The sequence below is a fragment of the Mesoplodon mirus genome, assembly GCF_964341445.2.
Source record: "Mesoplodon mirus genome assembly, chromosome: 13".
NCBI classification, from domain to species: Eukaryota; Metazoa; Chordata; class Mammalia; order Artiodactyla; family Ziphiidae; genus Mesoplodon; species Mesoplodon mirus.
Window position 1 is genome coordinate 15,607,098 of NC_138989.1, and position 20,559 is coordinate 15,627,656.

General features: G+C 47.0%; 1 protein-coding gene across 4 annotated transcripts in view; it reads right to left on the reverse strand.

Annotated features, from left to right (window-relative positions):
- The window catches only part of RPH3A (rabphilin 3A), a 301,610-nt gene that overhangs the window by 81,745 nt on the left and 199,306 nt on the right, over nucleotides 1-20,559 (reverse strand). For 3 of the 4 annotated variants that reach the window (XM_082641652.1, XM_082641649.1, XM_082641650.1), the window contains one exon: nucleotides 15,637-15,757. The exons of the other annotated variant lie outside the window; for it this stretch is intronic. The gene's annotated coding sequence lies outside the window, so the exon portion shown is untranslated. The remainder of the gene's footprint in view (nucleotides 1-15,636; nucleotides 15,758-20,559) is intronic. 4 annotated transcript variants of the gene reach the window in all.

Sequence of the window (20,559 nt, forward strand, 5' to 3'; positions counted from 1 at the left end):
ACATAAAACATGGATATGCATGGATTGGTTGATGCAGTGTGACCAGAAGCTTGCAGGAACCTAACCCTGTATTTCCCCTGGGAGCAATGGTTGAGTATTTGCTAATTCAGTGATCATGGTGCTTCAAAGAACATAACTACTACAAATACTGATCATCAACTCTCTCTCTCTCCCCCTATATATGTATAGATATGTATATATTGATATATATATATACACATACATACATATATACAAGTTATGTGTATATATAAAATAAATAATATATACATAATATGTAATTATGTTATATATCATATATACATACATATGTATTATATGTAAATATATATAAAATACTAGACTAATCAGCAAGCACTCCTACGTTTCCACTTTTCCTCTTACAATAAGGACTACTAAGTGGGACAAATGCTTAGTAGTTTGGTCTGCTTTCTATTTTATTTTTCAAGTGTGGTAGAGGCAAAGGGCAGATAATAAGATAATTGATGCAAAGAGGTAATTAGGGAGGGAAAGTGCCAAGGAGATACAAAGCACTGTCATTATGGCTTGTTTCCTGGCCAATTTCTCCCATGCAAAACCAAAGGTGCACTTCAAACCCCATTCCTACACCATCACCTTCCTGGGGCAGAATGAGGTGAAGCAGAAGAATGGAAACCAGCCAGGAGTGAACAAATTGACTTGGGGATTCACTGGGGATGGAAAACTTGCAGGAATCATCTAGTACACAGTCCTTCTGGAGCCTAATCAGATAACAAACCAGGGCTTGGAGCAAATGGGTTGATAAGTATATTTTCAATCTCTAGCATCCACAGAGCATGCTCAGAGGCGGAAGGTTTGCAGTGAGCCAGGGGTAGTTGCAAGTGGTTCCTCTCCAGCCAGCCTGCCAGCTCAGTTTCTGCAATAAAATGGGTCACTGATGAGGGCTGATTTGAGGGAGTAGGATGGTCCTCATCTTTCAAAGCTGAGGACAAGTGAGGATTGAGTCCCCTTGGCTCTGATTTCCAGCTCCTTCTTCAGGAAAGCAAGGAAAACTTGAAGGTCATTCCTCTCTAAAAGAGGAGTTAAAGCTTTGCAGTTATTTCTGAGTTTTTGGTCTGGTTTTTGTATGGCCAAGCGGCAAGAAAATCAAGAAAGGAAATGACAGTGTCCCCAACAAGCCTTCATGGGACGTGGGGACAGAGAAACCCTGAGCGAAAAACCAAGCTCTTGTGACTTAGAACTGAAGCCAGCAGGAGGCATTGTGTTAAGGGTCTGGATTTAAAGGCAAGAGGAAAGAAGGTGATATTCAACTCCTACCACTGACATTTCATCTGGTGCTTCAGAACCTCTCCTCAATAATCACCTCTCCTAGGAAACCAACCTGTGTTCAGTTTAGGGACTCACTGGATATGAAGTATTTAAATCTAGACACTTCACTAGGGCTGGTCCTGGCTCTATCCCTTGCTAGCCTGGGACCTTGGGCAAGTTCCTTGGCCCCTCACTTTCCTTGTCCAGAAAATAGGGCTTATCATGGTACCTTCTACTCAGGACCGATGGAAGAACTGGTTGAAATCAGACACGCAGTGCTCCCAGCATGGTGCTGGCCCACATTAAACGCTCGGTAACTGGCAGCTCTCATCCCAGAATCATGATAATTCTAATACAAAGTCCTCATTGCCAACCACAGCCTGTAAGGTTTGAACTTACACTCATGTCCTTTTGTTTTTTCTTTCTTCTGCACCTTGTGCTGGCCCTTCCTCTCCCAGGTACAGTAATCTCCATACTGAGGAGCCTCAGTGATCTTTTAGAAAGCTCGGGGTGGGGGTGAGCATTCTGTGGCCCTAGATCCCCAAGATGATGAGGGTGGCTGAAGGGGCAACCAGAAGGAAATGGTCAAGAACTGTCAAAAGGCACTGACACAACCCGGGAGACCCTCATCAACTCTCCTATCTGCACAGCACTTTAACACACTGCAAAGATTTCACAATAGCATCCCTCTTAAGCGTCACCATTTCCTTGCAAGTCACATAAGATGGGAGTTTTAGGGCCCACTTTAAAGATGCCAAAAATGAGGACACATAAGGTTAAGATGACTCACCAAAGGCACATCAGTGGTAAACAGAGGGATTGCCTTAGAACAAAGTGTCACATCCCTGGCTGCACCCTAGAATCATGGTGGGGGACGAGAGGAATTAATAATGCTAATTCCAGAATCCCAACCAAACCAACTAAAGAAGATGCTCATGGTGGGTACCTACAATCATACTTTCTGAAAGTCCACCTGGTGATTATAATGTGCAGCTGGGGCTGAGAACCACCAGCTTAGAACCATGTGCCCCGATCCACACTCTCTCCAGGCTCCCTCTCCTCCGGCCAGGGCACCTTCAACTGGAATGTACATCCGAGTCACCTGGAGGGCTCAGGAAAGGAGACTGATGCCCACTTCCCAGCCCCAGAGTTTCTGATTCAGGAAGCCTGGGACAGAGCCCCAAAAGTTGCATTTCTAAGTTCCAGGTGATGTTATGCTGCTGGTCTAGGGGCCACACACACTCTAGGGGCCACCCCTGTGTGCAATGCTAGAAAAACGGAACCCAGGAGACCAAATTTCCTGGTCCATGGTTTCCCTTCTGCCAACAGCATTCTCTTTGTTCTGGGTCAGAGCAAGTGTTACCAGAAACCAAGGAAGGCCAGGGGGGAGGCTGAATACGTTGGGGCTTTTTCTTCTCTTATTTCTCTCCTTTTAAAAATAATCCACCACTTAAGAGACTGTCACTGAGCATTTGCTGCTTGTTCTTCCACACACGGCCCAAACCCTTCTCCTGCAATGCAGGGCTTCTTAAATATTGAATAAGTCTGCTGCTCCACCAATTGCCACAGCCAGGGCTGAGGTAATGTCGATGTCGACAAAGGCTTAATACGACTAATCAGGTTACAAAGCTCAGGCTGCTGAGCTGGTTTTATAAAAGACCTTCACTTTCTTCCCCATCACCAAAATCTCCGGTGCCTCAGCACCTTCCCCGACTGTCCCCCACCCCTTTCAAGATATGGGGATTGTTTTTTCTTTTACTGCTTTTGCTGTTTAATGAACCATAGGATGAGTTAGAGCAGCCTGGGGAGTGGGTCAGGTTTCGAACAAGAGCAAGGAGCATTAGCTTGACACTGTCAGTGCTTATTTATCTAACAAACACTACTTATCGAGCACTTACTGTGTGTCGACACCGTGGGATACAGTGCATTGAGCTTACTGTCATAAATAAAACACTCAGATACTCCTGCGCTGGTGGAACCGACATTCTAGTGAGGGGAGATAGACAACAAATGAAATAAATAAGTAAAATCATGTGTCACATGGTGCTAAGTGCTAGGGAGAAAAATAAAATAAAGAAGGAAGAAGCAGAATTCTGGAGGGGGGTGCAATTTTAAATAAGATGATCCGAAAAGGCCTCACTGTGAAGGTGATGTTTAAGTAAAGTCCAAAAGGAAGTGAGGTAGTGGGCAGAGTGGAAAGGATTAAGAGTACCCTCTCTAGAATGTTGAGCTCTGAGATTTCATCATCATCATCATCACCACCATCAAAATAAAAATAACGAATGTTTATTGAGCACCTCTCATGCCTGTTCCAAGCAGAGACTATATATATTGACTTGTTAAATTCCCAAGACAACCCCAGGAGGTAGATGTTATTGTCATCCACATTTTCCAGATGAGAAAACTGAGGTACAGGGAGATTTAGTAACTTGCTCAGTCACACAGCAGCAGAGCTGGGATTCAAACCTAGGCAGACTGGCAACTATCCCTACCTCCTCCCTCCACTCTCACCACCCTCATTTTCAGGAAGGGACCCTACACCATGGTTAATTGCAGAACATAATCTCTCCCTGGTTGGGGTCCCACTGTCCTCCTCCTTTCTAGGGAGTCAGTGCTGTAAAGAGTGTGGGGTGCAGGGGGATTGGCCAATACATGAAACTCCTTCTGGGTCAGTTTAGAGTATTTCCACCCCTGATTGTGAATCCTGTGCTGCAACTAGGAAGCCCTTTTCAAAACGGATCAGATCAGGTTATCCTTTTGCTTGTGAAACCACATTGCTCTTGGGATAAAGACAAGTTGCCATACCATGGCCCTGCAGGTACTATCAACCTCATCTCACACTGCGCTCCCCCTGTGCTCCAGCCATGCTGGCCTTCTTTGATCCTGGAATACCACCACCTCAGGGCCTTGGCACATGCTATTCTCACTGCCATGAATGTTCTTTTCTCCTCTTTTTACTTGGTTAACTCCTATTCATCCTTCAGCTCCCAGGTCAAATGTCACTTCCTCAGGGAAGCCCTCCCAGATTACATCAGATTTCTTTGTCACATGCTCTCACAGACCTGTGTTCCTCTCTTTAGAACCCTTGCCTCAGGTTCTAATTATACATCCATCTGTATCATTACTGATTTATGTCTACCTCCTTGAGGGAAGGTACCAACTCTAAATTGTTTTCTACTATATCTCAACAGTGAGCACAGTGCCTGACAAATACTACTAATGACCAGATAGAAGATAAGGATCCCCCAACCAAATATCCCTCAGAAAACAGAAATCCACCTTCTATCCAGGTCCTTAAAATATTTTTTTACACTGTCAAGTGTCTCTCACTATCTCTCTCAATTTAGTTTTTTGAATAACCGAATAGTTTACGTAAATTCTTTCTAAACTTTTCATCCATCAGGCTCGGCTCCAAATGGTATCTCTTCCTTTTCCCATTTTTCAACAAAAGGTTTTTGCAGTAGATGACTTTTATTAAAGTTATAAAACTTTCCTTACTTTTCTGGTTTGTTGATTATTTTTAAAATATGTGTCAGTGGCAGAAAAAATAGTTTTTATGGATTAATTGATTATTTTATATAATATGTGATCTAAAGTATGTTTGTATAATATGATTGATGAATCAAATACTATAAATGGACATTTGACCAGTTCACCTACATCCCTAATAGGTTTTGCTTTCTTTCTTTCAGCTCCTAACAGATTATTTTTTAAAGTCTGGCTAACCATTTTGTGCAAGTTAGGAGGGACTGATTTTACTGGGAAAATGTGGAAATTGAAGGTCAACCTTGTATTTGGGGCCATCTGACCTACATGGTAGTAGATAGTCAATAAATATCTATCAACTGAATAGTGATGACTGTATGCTGAATGAATAAAATGATTGTATGTTGACTGAGGGGACCCCTAACTTCAATGCAGAGGAGACTAGACATTCTTTTCTGAATTATCCCACTAACAAAAATGAACTCAGATTTATAGCTTCATGCAATCACCTCCTAATGTGCACTTAACTCTTACGGATCATGTTCTGTCTTAGGATCTTTATCTCTTCAGTTTGGCTCCAGAAGGTAAAATGATCAGGAGCGACAGGAGTCAGATCGAAGTTAACACCAGGAAGGAAAATCATGTTCTGTCTTAGGATCTTTATCTCTTCAGTTTGGCTCCAGAAGGTAAAATGATCAGGAGCGACAGGAGTCAGATCGAAGTTAACACCAGGAAGGACAATCGTGCTGATCAGACCTGTCCAGCAATGTGTGGAATGACTTTGTAGGTGCTGAGCCAACCACCATGGAGGCATTCAAGCCCACTGGCCTAGGAGTGATGAAGAGGATTCACCCACGAGAAAGAGCAGCGTTCCTCCCAGAATGACCCATGGACCGGCTGCAACCAAATCGGTCAGGAAACTCTTTACCCTGCAGGTTCCTGGGTACAACTCTGAACCTTCTGAATCAGAATTTCTAAGGATGGGCCTTGAGAATTAAAAAAATACCCCAGGAGATTCTTGAATCTGGTAAAATTTGATAACCCCCAAAGTTAACGACTAGGCAAAATTAGCTCCCAGACGTTTGGATTTCTCAAGTGTGTAAAATTCTCTTCCAAATTTTAGGGGAGCCCTCCCTAGGGTTGTCAACTTTTGTCGTTGTTGTTACTTTCCAAGGAAGGGCACTAATTTTTTTAAAGAAAGAAACCACCATCAACTATTGCCAATGTTTCTTTCTTTTTTTTTTTTTTTTTTTTTTTTTTTTTTGCGGTACGCGGGCCTCTCACTGTTGTGGCCTCTCCCGTTGCGGGGCACAGGCTCCAGACGTGCAGGCCCAGCGGCCATGGCTCACGGGCCCAGCCGCTCCACGGCATGTGGGATCTTCCCGGACCGGGGCATGAACCCGTGTCCCCTGCATCAGCAGGCGGACTCTCAACCACTGCGCCACCAGGGAAGCCCGCCAATGTTTCATTTTTAAACAACATATTTTAACATTAAATGAGCAGAAAAGACAACGTCAGACTAAAGGAAAATCCGTTCTAGGAAATCTTAGTTGGCAATATTTTGCCTATCTGTAAAGGCCTAATTTTTCTTCTTTCATCAAGGCCAGTGGGAACTTTATAACAGGCCAGATCCATGTTTGGAAACCACTAGCATAAGCAAGTGATCTCCAAGAGCCTTCTTGAACTAGGCAGATCCAAAGATCTTAGAACGAGTTTGTATCCACTACTATGAAATAATAACAATGGTGACGATAGGGTCCTGGGATCTCTGCCCATATGAACCAATTTGATCCTTATGAGAACCCTATAAAATACATGTTGTTGTTAACAGCATCCCCATTTTATAGTTGGAAAAAACCCCTGAGGTACAGGGAGCTTTGGTAATTGGCCAAGTCTGTACAGTTAGAAAGGGATGAAGTGCAGATTTGAACCCAAGGAGTCTTAGCTCTCATTGCTGAGCCCCTTACTGCTGGGCTATCCCACAAGCAAGCCAGGTTTTACAAATGCCGGGTACACACACACCCCTGGCTTGAGCCAACCAGCTGGTGGTGCTGAAGGACAAAGAGCCCAGAGGCTTGCTCATGGCACATGCAGGGGGGTGAAGACAGAAGCCGAGGGAGAGGGAGATCCCCAACTTCCCCCAAAGCATGAGGAGTAGCCTGCAGAACCCTGTATGTTTACCCTGGGGCTCCCAGCTCCCCATGGGAATCAGCCACCTGCCGGTAGCCAGGTGTTCTGTGACTTGCAGCACCCACCTGGAAGTGCTCACAGCCCCAGCTGCTGGGGCCCCACCAGGAAGGATGCTGAGGGCACAATTTTAACCGTCTGCTTTTTCCAGCATTTTGTCACATTCTGTTGGTTTTAGGCTTTGTCGCTGCCTTTTCCTCTGGGGAGGGGGGAATGGTGCACGTTAACTGGGTGGGAAGGGAATTTGCAGACCTCACTGAAAGGCCCCTCCCTCTGAACACGCTCTTGGTCTTGCCTCTTAGCCCACTGGCCCCTCTCCACATCCCCAGAATCACAACCGCTGAACGAACCACTGCCAAGAAGGGTCCCATCCCCTGGTGTGGGCCCTGGTTCCTCCCTCTCCCCCATATCTGACCTGACTGAGCTACTGCCAAAGCCCCCCACCCCGGACCTTACCACCGTCTTTCTTCTACCACTTGGCCCAGGAGCCATCGTTGCTCCCCATCACCAGTCTCCTGGCTTCCACCCCACCTCCTGCAGTCCTTTCTCCACTCAGAAACCAAAGTGATCATTACCAAAATTGTAAATTAGGTCATGTCACTCTCCCGATTGCACCCCCCTTCGCAGTGAAATAAAATCCAGACTCCCTGCCTACCCTGGCAGGTCCTGCAGTCCCCAGGGCCCTCCGACCTCATCCCCCTCACTTTGCCCTCACCCCACTACACTGGCCTTCTTGTTAGTCTCTCAAGACACCACAGTTGTCTCTGCCTTTGCACTTGCTGTTCCTCCAACCTGGATCCTTCTGGCTCCTTCTAGAAACTCCGCTCTCAATCCAAACGTTACCATCTCCCCTGGCCATCCTTTTTATAACTAAACAGTAATAACTAAATTATCTCTCTTCCCCCACCATTTATCACTCTCGATCATGTCATGCCATTTCCTTCATAGCACTTAACATGGTCTAGAACCATCTTATTTGTGTGTTTCCTTGTTTATTGCCTTTGTTCCCCACTAGACTGTAAGCTCTAGGAAGGCAGGGAACTCTGTCTCATTCACTGCTGAGTCCCCAGTGCCTGGCACGTGGTCGTATACAATAAATATTTGAGAATGAATGAATGATGGAGTAAATAAATGAAAGGGAATGAGTTTGCAGAAAGCAGTGGTTCTCAAAGTGGGGTTCCTGGAGCAGCAGAATCCATATCACCTGGGAGTGATGTGTTAGACATGCAAGTTCTTGGGCCCCACCCACTGAGTCAGAAACTCTGTTTTAACAGCCCTCTAAGGGATTCTGACACAGGCTTAAGTTTGCAAATCTCTGTCATAGAACCACCTACAGTCTCTCACTGGATCCCCTCTTGTGACTAAGGAGTGCATAACTAACTAACTGGGTGGTCGGTCTTGTCGGGGGAGGAAGTAGGGAAGGAGGAAGGGGTCAGCCTTGTGCCCTTGACTGACAACTGGTCTCTGCATGCCCAGGCAGTCTTCAGGCCCCAGAGCCATGCAGAGCACACCAAGGCTGGGAAGGGCTTCGGAGACCACTGTGTCCCTCCCCAGAGCAGGAGGGCCGGCAATTTGCCCAGAAAGCCACATCTCTGGCCTTTTGAAAGTTCCACAGAATCCCAAGCATTTGATTTAGAAGTAAGAAGACCACCTCGTCCTGGTCTGCCTGAGCCTCTCCCAGTTTGAACACAAAAAGTCCTGCCTGCCAAGAATCCCCTCAGTCCCAGGCTAACTGGGACAGCTGGTCATCCTACTTGGAGGCCTGACTTGGGGTCTTGGGACTCACAAATGCATTCCCTTCCCAAGTCACTTTGGTATATCTGCATGGACAAGACTAAAGATGGGATGGGGAAGGGCAGGGGTTAGGACGGGAAGATAAAAAGAGATTGGGAGAAAATGCCAGTGGAAGGGAGACAGGAGAGGTCAGATGAGGGGGGAAAAGGGGGAGGAAAGATGAACCACAGGAAGAAAGAATGGGAATTTTTAAAGGATGGGAAAGATGGGGAAGGGGATGGGTTGGGGGTGTGAAAAGGGGAGAGAGAAAGACAGAGACAGACTTAGAGACACAGCGCTATGGTGACAGAGGAAAAACTGACAGGTAGAGGGGGAGGGGATGGGGACAGGCACAGGCTATGGGGCAGAATGGACCACACAGATGCCTTTTGGCAGCATCTCGCATGGAGGGCCTCCCAACAAACTTCAAGAAATCATCTCTCTTCTCAGCAGCCCTGGAATGCAGCCTCATCATCAATGGCTGGCACCAAACATGCTTACCGAATCTATTCTCTACTGAAAGCTGCTTCCATTCACAAGTTGCTGCTTGTCATGGTGTAGATGCATTACAAGAGGAAAGAAAGGAGAGAAAGGGAGAGAGAGAGAGGAAGGAAAGAAGGAAGGAAGGAAGGAAGTGAGGGAGGGAGGAAGGAAGGAAGGGAGAGAGAGAGAGACAGAGAGAGAGAAGAAAGAAAAAGGCAGCTGAATGCACTTAGAAGATTACATTAAGAGATGTGGAGAATTTTTTTTCTTCCACTATGCAAATAAATCCTTCACAAACCAAACATCATAACGATGCTGTCAGACGAATTTCCTCTTGTTGATTAATTGCAGAGGGGTGGGCAAAACCCCCAGCTTCTTGAGGCATGTTATCTTGCTCACGAGCTGGATTCCTAAGACAGAGTCTGACACAGCTCCATTGCAATGAGATTTAAGCGTGCATTATATGTCATTAAAACTAATGACAGCAAGACAATTACTCTGAAGAAACCACAGTGACATTGCATATGGCAGTCTGGTGCCTCGGCACTGCACAGTGGTGTCCTACATTTCCCTGGCCCAAATGGGAAGCTGTGTTGGGCTAAGAGGAACCAGGTCTGTTCCCTGGCCAGGCTGGAGGGCTGACCCTTGACGCCTTGACAATGAGCCATCCTATAACCTGAATCCCTGGGTGCTGCCTGAGAAAGAAGCAGCCCCCTGGAGCACTCAGGTTAGCAGGGAATGGGGTCAACCCTGGTAGGTCCAGCTCGTGCTCCCGTGCGAAACAGAGGGATCCAGTAGCAAAAAGTAAATGATGTGTGCTGAGGAGGCAACAGACCTCAGCCCCTCGGAGGATGATGAAGTTGGGGGACCTTGGCAAAAATTCTGAAGCTCACAACACACCCAGAACTGTTATAACTAACACCTGTAAAAGTGTTTTGCATTTCAAAAACTCCTTTATAGCACTGGAGGCTTAGGAAAACAGATCCCAGGGCCCTGCACTCAGAGTTTCTGATGGGACAGGTCCAGAATATAACCCAAGAATTTGTCTTTCTAACAAGTTCTCAAGTGATGCCGATACCGCGGGGGTCGGGTGGGGGGTGGGGGGGAGGTGGCCAGGACCACAGTCTGAGAACCACTGAGTTAGATGAACCACCCAATTCAGGCGAATCAGTCTTGAGAATTGAGAGCTTTTTACAGCAGAATGTGAATCCAGCAGTGTTTGTCTTTCTTTGCCTTTTGCCCTCTCAGGTGAAACCTCAAGCTTAGTATGTGCAAACTCCACTCCCCTTTCCCAAAAAGCACTCCCCTCGGACTTCCCTGGTGGCACAGTGGTTGGGAGTCCGCCTGCCGATGCAGGGGACACAGGATCGTGCCCCGGTCCGGGAAGATCCCACATGCCGCGGAGCGGCTGGGTCCGTGAGCCATAGCCGCTGAGCCTGCGCGTCCGGAGCCTGTGCTCCGCAACAGGAGAGGCCACAACAGTGAGAGGCCCACGTACCGCAAAAAAAAAAAAAAAAAAGCACTCCCCTCACTTTTCAGAGAGGATTTTACAACTCCTCCTCACTGAAGTGTAAATGACTAATAGGTTGGATGCATTATTCCACCCAAAAGCATCTTTATCCAAGAGCAAAGCCTAAAGACAAAGGATGAAACTTTAATGATGGAATTTCACATATCAGTGAACTGAGTGTTTTAGGGCAACAAAGGAAGCCCTCTTTGTACCAACCCCCCCAAAAGATCACATTTTGTAGGCAGCCGCTTACTTTATCTAAGTCCCAAAGGAATTATGTCTTTGTCACCATTTTTTGCCAATGCCCACCATGGTACCAGGCATACTGTAAGTACTCCATAAATGTATAACACATGAATAAATGTCAATTAACACTCTTGACAGGAGGAAAGAGAGGCCAGTCCTTTGCCTGTAGCAGATCTGAGATGAAAGCCAAGGCCTTTTAAACTTCACCAATGACTCATCATAATCAACAAAACAGTAACTAAGCACCTACTGTATGCAGCTCTCTTGCTGGACCATAGGCCAAAGGCACCTCCCCAAACTGACCAGTTCACTAGTCAATCCAGGTTTCATTCATTCATTCATTCATGCAAGTCATTGCTGAGCATTTGCTGTGTGCTAAATCTGACTCCAGAAAGGAAGACAGCACAGCCTTGGCCTGCAAGGATCTCACCTTGTAGCATCTCAGAAGCCGTATGCAGGAGCATCGTGGCAGGGAAAGCACCATAGCAGGGAAGGGAGGGAAAGCTCAGGTCTCCTAGGAAAAATCCTCGGGCTCCGAGCTGGTGAGTTGAGATGATTCAGCAAAAGCCTCCCAAGGATTTAGAGGAACGAAAGACTCAGAGTAGTCAGGAGGGCTTCTCCTCCTGAACTCCTTCCTCCAGGGCCTACCCACCACACTCACAACTGCCCTGTTTCCTCAGGGCCTCACAGGCTTAAAGAAAGGAGGTCGTTATGCCCATTTCATGGGTGAATAAAATGAGGTCTGGGGACGCTCAGCAACTGCACAAAGACCACATATGGAATAAGTGGGACTGGAAGTCTACTGTCTCCAAGCCACGTCCTCTTTCTCCTGGGTCCCAGAGCTGTATGCTTGGCACAAAGGATTCACCTTCCTCTATCCTAGCCCAGTCTTACTTTGGTCGGGGTGATTTCACTGTTACCATCACCAACAGCATCCCCAACACTCACATTTGTTGGACACTTACTCCTTGCCAGGCTCAGTACTAAGCACACTGCAAACATTAACTCAAAATTCTCACAGTTCCTTTACCATCCTTACTTTAAAGATGGAGAAACTGAAGCCCAGAGAGATGATATGACATAACTAGAAAGTGTTAGAACCAGGATCTAAACCCAAGAGATCTATTTCCAGAGCCCACACTCTTCACCACCACACTGCACCTGAGGAAAATGAGGCTGAGAGAGGTTTAGGGTCTTGCCTGAAGTCACACAGCAAGGAAGCATTGGAGCCAGGTCTGGCTGCTCCCAGGGACCCACACTGCAGCCCCTGGAAGCTAAAAAGGCTGGTTAATGAAGCAGACAGGGGTGGGGAACAGGAAGGAGAGGGGGCTATTTCTGTGGTGCCTCCTTCACTCTCCCAGCACATCAAGGATCTCCATCCTGGGTGGCAGCTGAATAATTTAAGCTCATCGGCTCCAGCCCACCACTACTGGGTCCCAGATTTATTTTTATCCCAGGTTACAGCCACAGTGTTTAACAGAAATAAACCATGCTGTTCGCTTCTCATCGCCTTTACATCAACTCCGATTTGTCTGCATTCATGATCAGCTCCCCTCTTGAAGGCGATAAAGAACAGAAGACAGGTCCATATGTCATGGTGGTTTTTGTTAGAAAGTCACAAACTCTCTGTGACCCACAGAGAGAGAGAGAAAGAGAGGGTTAAATAAAAGTAAATACGACAGCCTACAAATAAACCACCCTAACCAGAGCCACAGCCTTCGACAGGCAGCCAGGATGTGTACAGGCAGCAAGAAAAGAGAAAAGGCAGAGCAAGCTGGGGAGACTGACTTCCCAGGCCACCGTTTTGGACTGCAGAATCTGGCCGCTGCCTCCTTCCCACCAGCGAGAAAGGAAATGTCCACATTTGTCTCCACGGTTATGCTTCCTGATTACCAACGAGAATGGAGGGGAGCTGCTGAAAGTCCTCCCCCTGCACCCTGGCTGGGTGGGGGGAGTGGGGGCTGCTGGAGCCAGGAATGAGAGCATAATGCCTTGTCTTTTATGTTGCTGTGCATGACTTACTGTGTGGTCTTGGGCAAGTTGCTTTCCCTCTCTGGGGCCCGTGAAGGGTCAGACTAGATCAGACGTCCCAAACTTGAGGTGCTCAGGTGGGCTATAGGGTATATGCATCTTTTCAGAGTGGAGGTTCTCAAAGGGGTCCTTGGTGTCTCCCTAGGATAAATCTCTATAGGGACTTCAAGTGCTGCCAAACCTGGATGTCTATGCAACTGAAGCTATAAACAAAGAAGACCCCTCTTCAGCTGAGCACAGGATTCTAGGAACCAAGCAAAGTTCTCAAAGGGTCGATCCCCATCCTGATTCAGCCAAACAAAACCTCCTCAACAACACATATGATGAATTCCCAAACACAGTGCTAACCATTCCTAGAAGCGTGTGTGCACACACATGCACACTCATCACATAGTCATAGAACCTCAGAGCTGGAAGGGGCCTTGGGGTCACATAGACCAACTACCTCATTGCAAAGATGGAGAAACTGAGGCCCAGAAAGGGGAGGCAGAGCTGGGGCTGGAACCCAGGTCTCCTGATCCAAGTCCAAGGCTCTTTCCAGAAGACTCTGTTTCCCTTTCCCTGGTGCACCATAATGCACCAATTCAAATGTGATGGGGGAGGAGGGAGGGCAGCCTCTTGGATCTTAACCACCCCCAAGGAAGTAAGGCTGGGAGGCAGCAAGTAGATGTTCAAAAATACCCACGTGTGGACAGCCCAGTCCCAGCTACCTCAGGTGGGCTGGCATGCACTGCATGGCTGAACCAGTTGTTATAATATATATGTATAACTGAATCACTTTGTTGTACACCTGAAACTCACACAGCACTGTAAGTCAACTATACTTATATATAGATATATATATAAAAACATAAATTCTACATATTATATACTTTATATATTCATATATATTCTACATATTATATATTAGAATATTAGATATATATTACATATTCTAATATATAATATTCTTCTATAATATATTATATATATCTATTAATACCCCTGTGCTATATGGTTATATTGCACTGAGGCCCCTGTGGTTCCCTTGATACTCCCCTGTCCCCCTAAGCCTCCCCATAATCCAGCTATTAAAGAGTTAACACTCAGCACAGCAGGGGACCCCTCAGATCCCCCACTCCAGGGCCCCAGCCACAGTCCAGTCTGACCAGTTAATGGAAAGTTCAATATTTTAAATATCACCCATGGACAGATCCGTGGCTCCTTATTTGAACCAAATTTCCCCACATTCATCATTCACACTTAGGCTTCCCAGGGAGGAAACAAAGGCAACTTCCTCCTCAAGGTCACCCAACAAGGAAAGCCCAGGATTTTGAGGACCAAATCTTTGGTACTAACCACTAAGCATCCCTCCCCCTCTGCCTCACATATCTTTCCTGAGCAGTCATATGCCCCGGGATTTTAGTGTCCCCACCTGGCTCTGGGCCTGGAGAAAATGACTGAGTGGACTCTGCTTACTTACGCTTGCCCGTCTCTGGGGCTGATATTTTATTCCTCCCACCTCCAAGACCAAGAACTGAAAGAGGAAATCCTTGGGGGCGCAGAACACTGAAGCGGCCCATGAGATAATAGCGAAGATGCTAAAAATAAGGACATTCATTTCCAGAAAGATAGATGTAATCAAAGCAGGAAGCAAAGAAGATCCCCTTTTGATGGGTCACAGATTAGCAGCAAAGGCATTTAAAACTAAATGTGAGTTTTGGATTCAGTTACAAGGGACCTCCCTTTCCCACTCACTAACAGGTTGGTGAGGCTTATTCCATCAGAATAAAGAAACTAGAGCAGGGTATGGTCTGCCCGGGAACAGATCTGAAGCTGGAGCCTGGAGCCTGGAGCCCTTCCCCAGAATCTGAACAAACATTGTTCCCTTCTTTCCCTACTCTGAGACAGATTCAAGGATAAAGTCCCCTGGGCTGGTGCACCCTCTATACAATCACTTACAGGTTATACCACCTGTGAAAATAAAACATTGTCTGCTCCCCTCTGGCCTGCCTGACCATTCCAAGCAAAATGTGGTCCTTTCATGTCTCCCAGTTCTCTCATTTCAGGAAGCTTAGAACAACCAAGCTTGCAAAAAACAAAAAACAAAAAAACACCACAATTAAATTATTCAGCTGTCCCTGGAAGATGGTACTCTCTGAGCCCAGTCCTATGCAAGACTCACTTGGTATGCCTAGGTTACCCTAGGCAAGGGTGAACCCTTCAGCCTTAGGTGACCGTTTCCCATCCAGAGTCAAAGTGCCCACCCACTAGATCAGAACACCCAGGGATCCCCCCATGCCAGGCTGGCCAGCTCCACAAAGGGTTAATTCACTCAGAGAACTGCCAGCTACTTCCAACAGCTTCTGCTGCAAGGGAGAGGACAAATTGGGCAGAAGCCACAATTTTGATCGCATTACCTAAAACATTAGCATATTTTACCCCCACCCTGGGCAGTGAGCAGAAATCTCATTTGGCTTTGGGGTGTTGCTTAGGCGATCAAACACTGCAGAATGTGGGCAAACAAACGTGGTCATTCCTCAACACCCCTCCCCTCCCACCAGCCCTCTATCCCACAAGCTCATGTACACATCTCGCAACTGGGATTCCAATACCCCTAGCCCATTTGCACAGTTGAGAAGAATATCACTTACCGCGACACCAGAAGATTGCAGGGGGAAGGGGTGAGTCAAATTCTTGCCAACTCCTCTCTTCCCTGCCGGGTGGGAAAATGCTAACTCCGGATGACTTGGTTTGAAAGCTCAGCGGAGACGCCTGAAAGAAAATTGTTCATTTGACTCTCCTACTCTTCCCAAAATAAAATCGAAGCAACTGCACACACACGCGCACACACACACACACACACCAACTACCCCTAAATCATGCAGGTCCATGATGAAAAGAAATACCACTGCCAGAAGAGGAGAAAACTCAGACCACTCAGTGGACAAGGCACACAGTGGCTCCCTCAGACTGCCCTCCACATGGATGAAGGTTTTTGCTCTGTGAATCAATCAATCTCTCTCTCTCTCCTCTCTCTTTCTCTCTCTCTTCCTCTTTCTCTCTGTTGTCCGCGTAGACGACTCCGCGCTGCTGGCAGTAGACGTATCAACTGCTTCCCCAGTGCCGGAATCAGTGGCAGCTGCCGCCACTGCTGCAAAACCCGGTGTGAGCAAGGGAGGGGGCAGCAGCTTCCAGGCGCAAGGGGAACCGAGCCTGCCTTCCACCCGTGATTTAAGTGTGAGGTGCCTGGAGAAAAAGAGAGGTAGGAGGCCGCGAGGAGAGATTGGGCGCACCAGAGATCCTAGCTGGTCGAAACGGCAATCAGGAGATTGGCGATCAGCACCGCGGACAGCGCTAAAACGCGGCGGCGGATGGGATGGGCGGGAAGCGAACCCTTAGGCTGCGAAGTCAAGTTATTGGATGGTAAGAGCAGAAAAGGGGGAGAGTCCACGGGAGGTTGCCGGGGGGGGGGGGACAAGACTTCTCAACATCACACAGTGAAGTCAGTGACAGCCTACCTACCACACACTTGTTCTAATCTTGTCGCTCACTCTCGGAGCAAAGAAGCTGTAACTTCACAGCCCCTCTCCCACACACGCCCCCAGACCTTCACTGCTTATCTCTGCTCAGAAAAGAGTTTGACCCCAGTGTGGGAGCCTCAAAGTGGCTTCTCCCCCCACCCCACAAATCGGCCCAGTTGACCTGTCTTCACCCACATTGCTGCAGATTTCTGATCTATACCTCAGATGCCTCAGAATTCAGAGCAGGAAGATGAGGCTTAGGAAATGGAAATCTCTACGGGGCAGAAAGGCTTAGTTGAAATAGCACTTGACAGGTTTCTGGAACCAAGTCTAGCCCCCATACAACCTTGGAAAAGTCACTGAACATCTCCAAGTCTTATCTGCAAAATGAGCATATGACTATCTGATTCTCCTCAAGACACTAAGCAAGAAGTTAAAAAGCAACAATAAGAACACCCAAGTTGTGGGTTGGTATAATCCCATGATCCATAACCTGTCCTGTGATTCAAATGTCTTGACAAAAGGAGAAAGGAATTGACAGCCAATCCAGAATGGTATGTGCCAGCCTCACCTTTCAGTTTATGGTTTGAGTGGGATGAAGTTGGGAGATTATAGAAGGTCTAAATCAGACAGTTGAGCCATAGCCAAAGACCTATCCCCAAAAGACCCAGATTCATCTTCTGAAGTGAAACCACTATATGGACAAGAAAATAAAATCATTAAAAGGAGAAATATACAAAGAGAAATTGATTCCCATGGCTTCCAGTGTTCCAGATCTCAAGGGTCTTATTCCTGCTTATTGTGAGGAAAGGGCAGGAAATCTCAAATAGGCCAAGATCTGTTTAGAACTTCTCTGCAAAGTAAATAAGAACCCTCTTTACTGGGAACCCTCCTCTGAACGGTCCCACTTAGATGGCCCAGGGTGAGCCACCACATTTGTCACTTAATCCCCCTCCCCACCTTGAAAAGTAGAACTTAAAATGTCAGGATCTTAGAGACCATTTAGAGCTTCACTTTATAGATGATCATCATGACGGTGGTGGTGATGGTCTTGTGGTGATGCTGGTGGTAGTGATGATGATGACAGCTATCATTTATCGAGAATCAACTACACACCAGCCCTTCTGCTAGGAACTTTACATGTGTCATCTCCTTTAATCCTCACCATGACCTTTTGAGGGAACTATGATTATCTCCACTTTACAGATGAGGAAACTGAGACTCAAGAAATTAATTATCTTGCATAAGTTTATACAGTAAGTGGCAGACACAGGATTGAAACCCAGGGTTGTATGATTCCAAAGCCCATGCTTCAGAATGTCTCTCTGAGTCAAGTTCAAATGCATTCTACAATTTTTTGGCAGGACTTCATTGAATCTTTTATAGGAAGATCCTCTGACATAGGTTCAATGCCCTCATTGTACACATGGAGAAACTGGGGACCAGAGAGGGACAGTGACTTGCCCATAGCCAAAGAGCTAGAAAGTGGCAGAGTTGAGTCTAGAACTCAGGCTTTTCAGATGCCAGGTCCTGTGTTCCAGTGTCTAGAATAGTTAGGTATATGGTAGGCCCTCAATAAACATCTGAAGAGTGATTCAAGAAGCCCACACAGGATGCTGGTGGTGGAATCAGAATCCGATCAGTTCCAGGCCTTTTGGCGCCCAGTCCCAAGGAATCTCTAACCGTTCCTCACAGCTTCCCTGGCATTAGGCACGTGTTCTGGGAGGGTCTGTCATGAATTCAGATCGCCCTTAGGGAATGAAAATACCTACAACCTGCTAAATGTCTAGACACCTACCACCTGTATTAAGCATCTTACAGCTGCCACTTCCAGTCTTCATAACTACGAGGTGGGTGCTATTACTGTCCCATTTTCAGTTGTTGAGACTGAGACTCAGACACTTAAAGGAAAACCCTGAAACTCACACAGGCAAGGAGTGGCACAGGCAGGGATGCAAATCCTGGGTCTGTCTGACTCCAAGGCCTCTGTTTTTGCCACCCTGCTAGTTTTTTCCTCAGACTGCCTGCCCCCTCACTCCCCCACACACACCTGCACCCCCCGCCCAAGAGGCCCCTGCTGGAGTGTAAATGAGGCCTGAGTTCCCCCCTCCCCCACCCCTGGTTTCAACCTGTACAGTTGTGCTTCTAAATGTTTTGCATACTGGGCAGCTGCCCAAGCCTTCACTGGAACAGAGCTTTGCAGCAAAATTAAAAAGTAATAATATGGTTGAAACCAGAGCTCTGCACCTACCCTGGTGACCATGCCATCTAGGAACCAGCTCTGCCTTCTCAGGGAATCTTGCCTCCAGCCTTCCCACCTCCCTGTTCACCATCTCCAAACCCCTCTTCTGTTCTGAGAGCTTCTGGAGAACTCTTCACTCAAAGAACCAGCTGCTGCTGTAAGCTCTGACAGCTCTGCCGCAGGGAGACGCCTGGAAACCAGACACCCCAAGGCTGAGCCCAACCAGGCTCTGGTCCTCTCAAGGATGGAGCACTGCAAAGGGATTTCTCAGTGCCTTGGATTCAGCAAGCTGCCCTGTCTGGTCCTTGCTCTGCTGAGGCCAGAGGCAGCCCATTAAGACTCTCCATCACCCCCAGAGTAGACAAGCAGTGACAATGGTGGTAATAACTATAACAAAACTACCCACTATGTTCTGGGTGACTTGTGTGTACCACGCTGTTATTTCATCCTCACAAGAATCCTATGTGTTAAGATGGTAATCGTTTTATTTCCATTTTACAAATGAGAAAACTGAGACTCAGTTGCCTAAAACAACTAGCCCATTAGTTCATAAGTGGTGGCACTGGGATGTGAACAAAGGTCCTCTAAGTTTATAACTATTATGCTATATGGCATCCTAGTTATAACTGCCTCTTCCATTTATTTTGGGTGCTTATGATTCACCAGGTGACATGTTTTATCACCCCAGCACTATTCATGACTTGTAACAGTGAAATGAAGTTGTACTACATTATTTGCCTATCTTAGAGATGGGGAAATTAGACTCAAAGAGGCCAGGTGACGTGCCTAACGTAACACAGCTAGGAAGAGAGGGTAGAGCAGGGTGCAACTCTGCACAGTTTATCTCAGGGCCCACGTGCTCTACTGTCTCCCAAAGAAATGGTGCTGAATTTGCCCAGAAAGAAAGAATGTTCCCATTTCACTTGGCAAGTGGGGTAGACTAATGGCCCCCAAAGGTGTCCACAACCTCATCCTCCGAAGTGGTGAACGTGTTACCTTACATGGCAAACAGCACTTTACAGGTATGATTAAGTGAAGGATCTTGAGATAAAGAGATTACCCTGAGTTATCTGGGTGGGCCCAACGTAATCACAAGAATTCTTATAAGGGGACAGGGAGGCCGGAGGGTCAGAGAGGAGCAGTGATAACGGAGTGTAGGATTGGGAGAGAGGACCTATGTTATTGGCCTTGAAGATGGAGGAAGGGGCCACAAGCCAAGGAATGAGGGAAGCCTCTAAACGCTAGTAAAGGTAAGGAAACAGATTCTCCCTTAGAGCCTCCAGAAGGAGCACAGCCCTGCCAGCACCTTGATTTTAGGACTTCTGCCCCCCAAAACTGTAAGATAATAAATCCGTGTTGTTGCAAGCCCCTAAGTTTGTTGTTATTTGTTACAGAAGCCATAGGAAACCAACAGCAAGCTTGCCGGAGGACCCTACAAAGAGAAGCTCATAGCACATCAACCTTAGGAGTCAGGACTGAGCTCCCTTTTGGCCAGAGGATCCAGTGCTTTAATCATAACACTGCCTGTTCTAAACGACACAGTGTACATGTGTGTGCATGTGTGTGCACGTGCACACACACCTGCACATGTGTGCACACAGAAGGAGGCCGTACAAGAGGAAGGATTCATGCTCAAAGCCTCAGCCTGACCGTCAAGCTCTGTCGCTGGATGGCACTGCCAGGGCACAACATGCTTTATTCACTTCCTTCTTCTCTTTAAGAGCCTCCAGGGAAATGTTATCATCAGGAACACAAAAGAGAAGCAATGTCACAGGGCAGCTTTCCAGGAGCACAACTCATCACAGGGGATC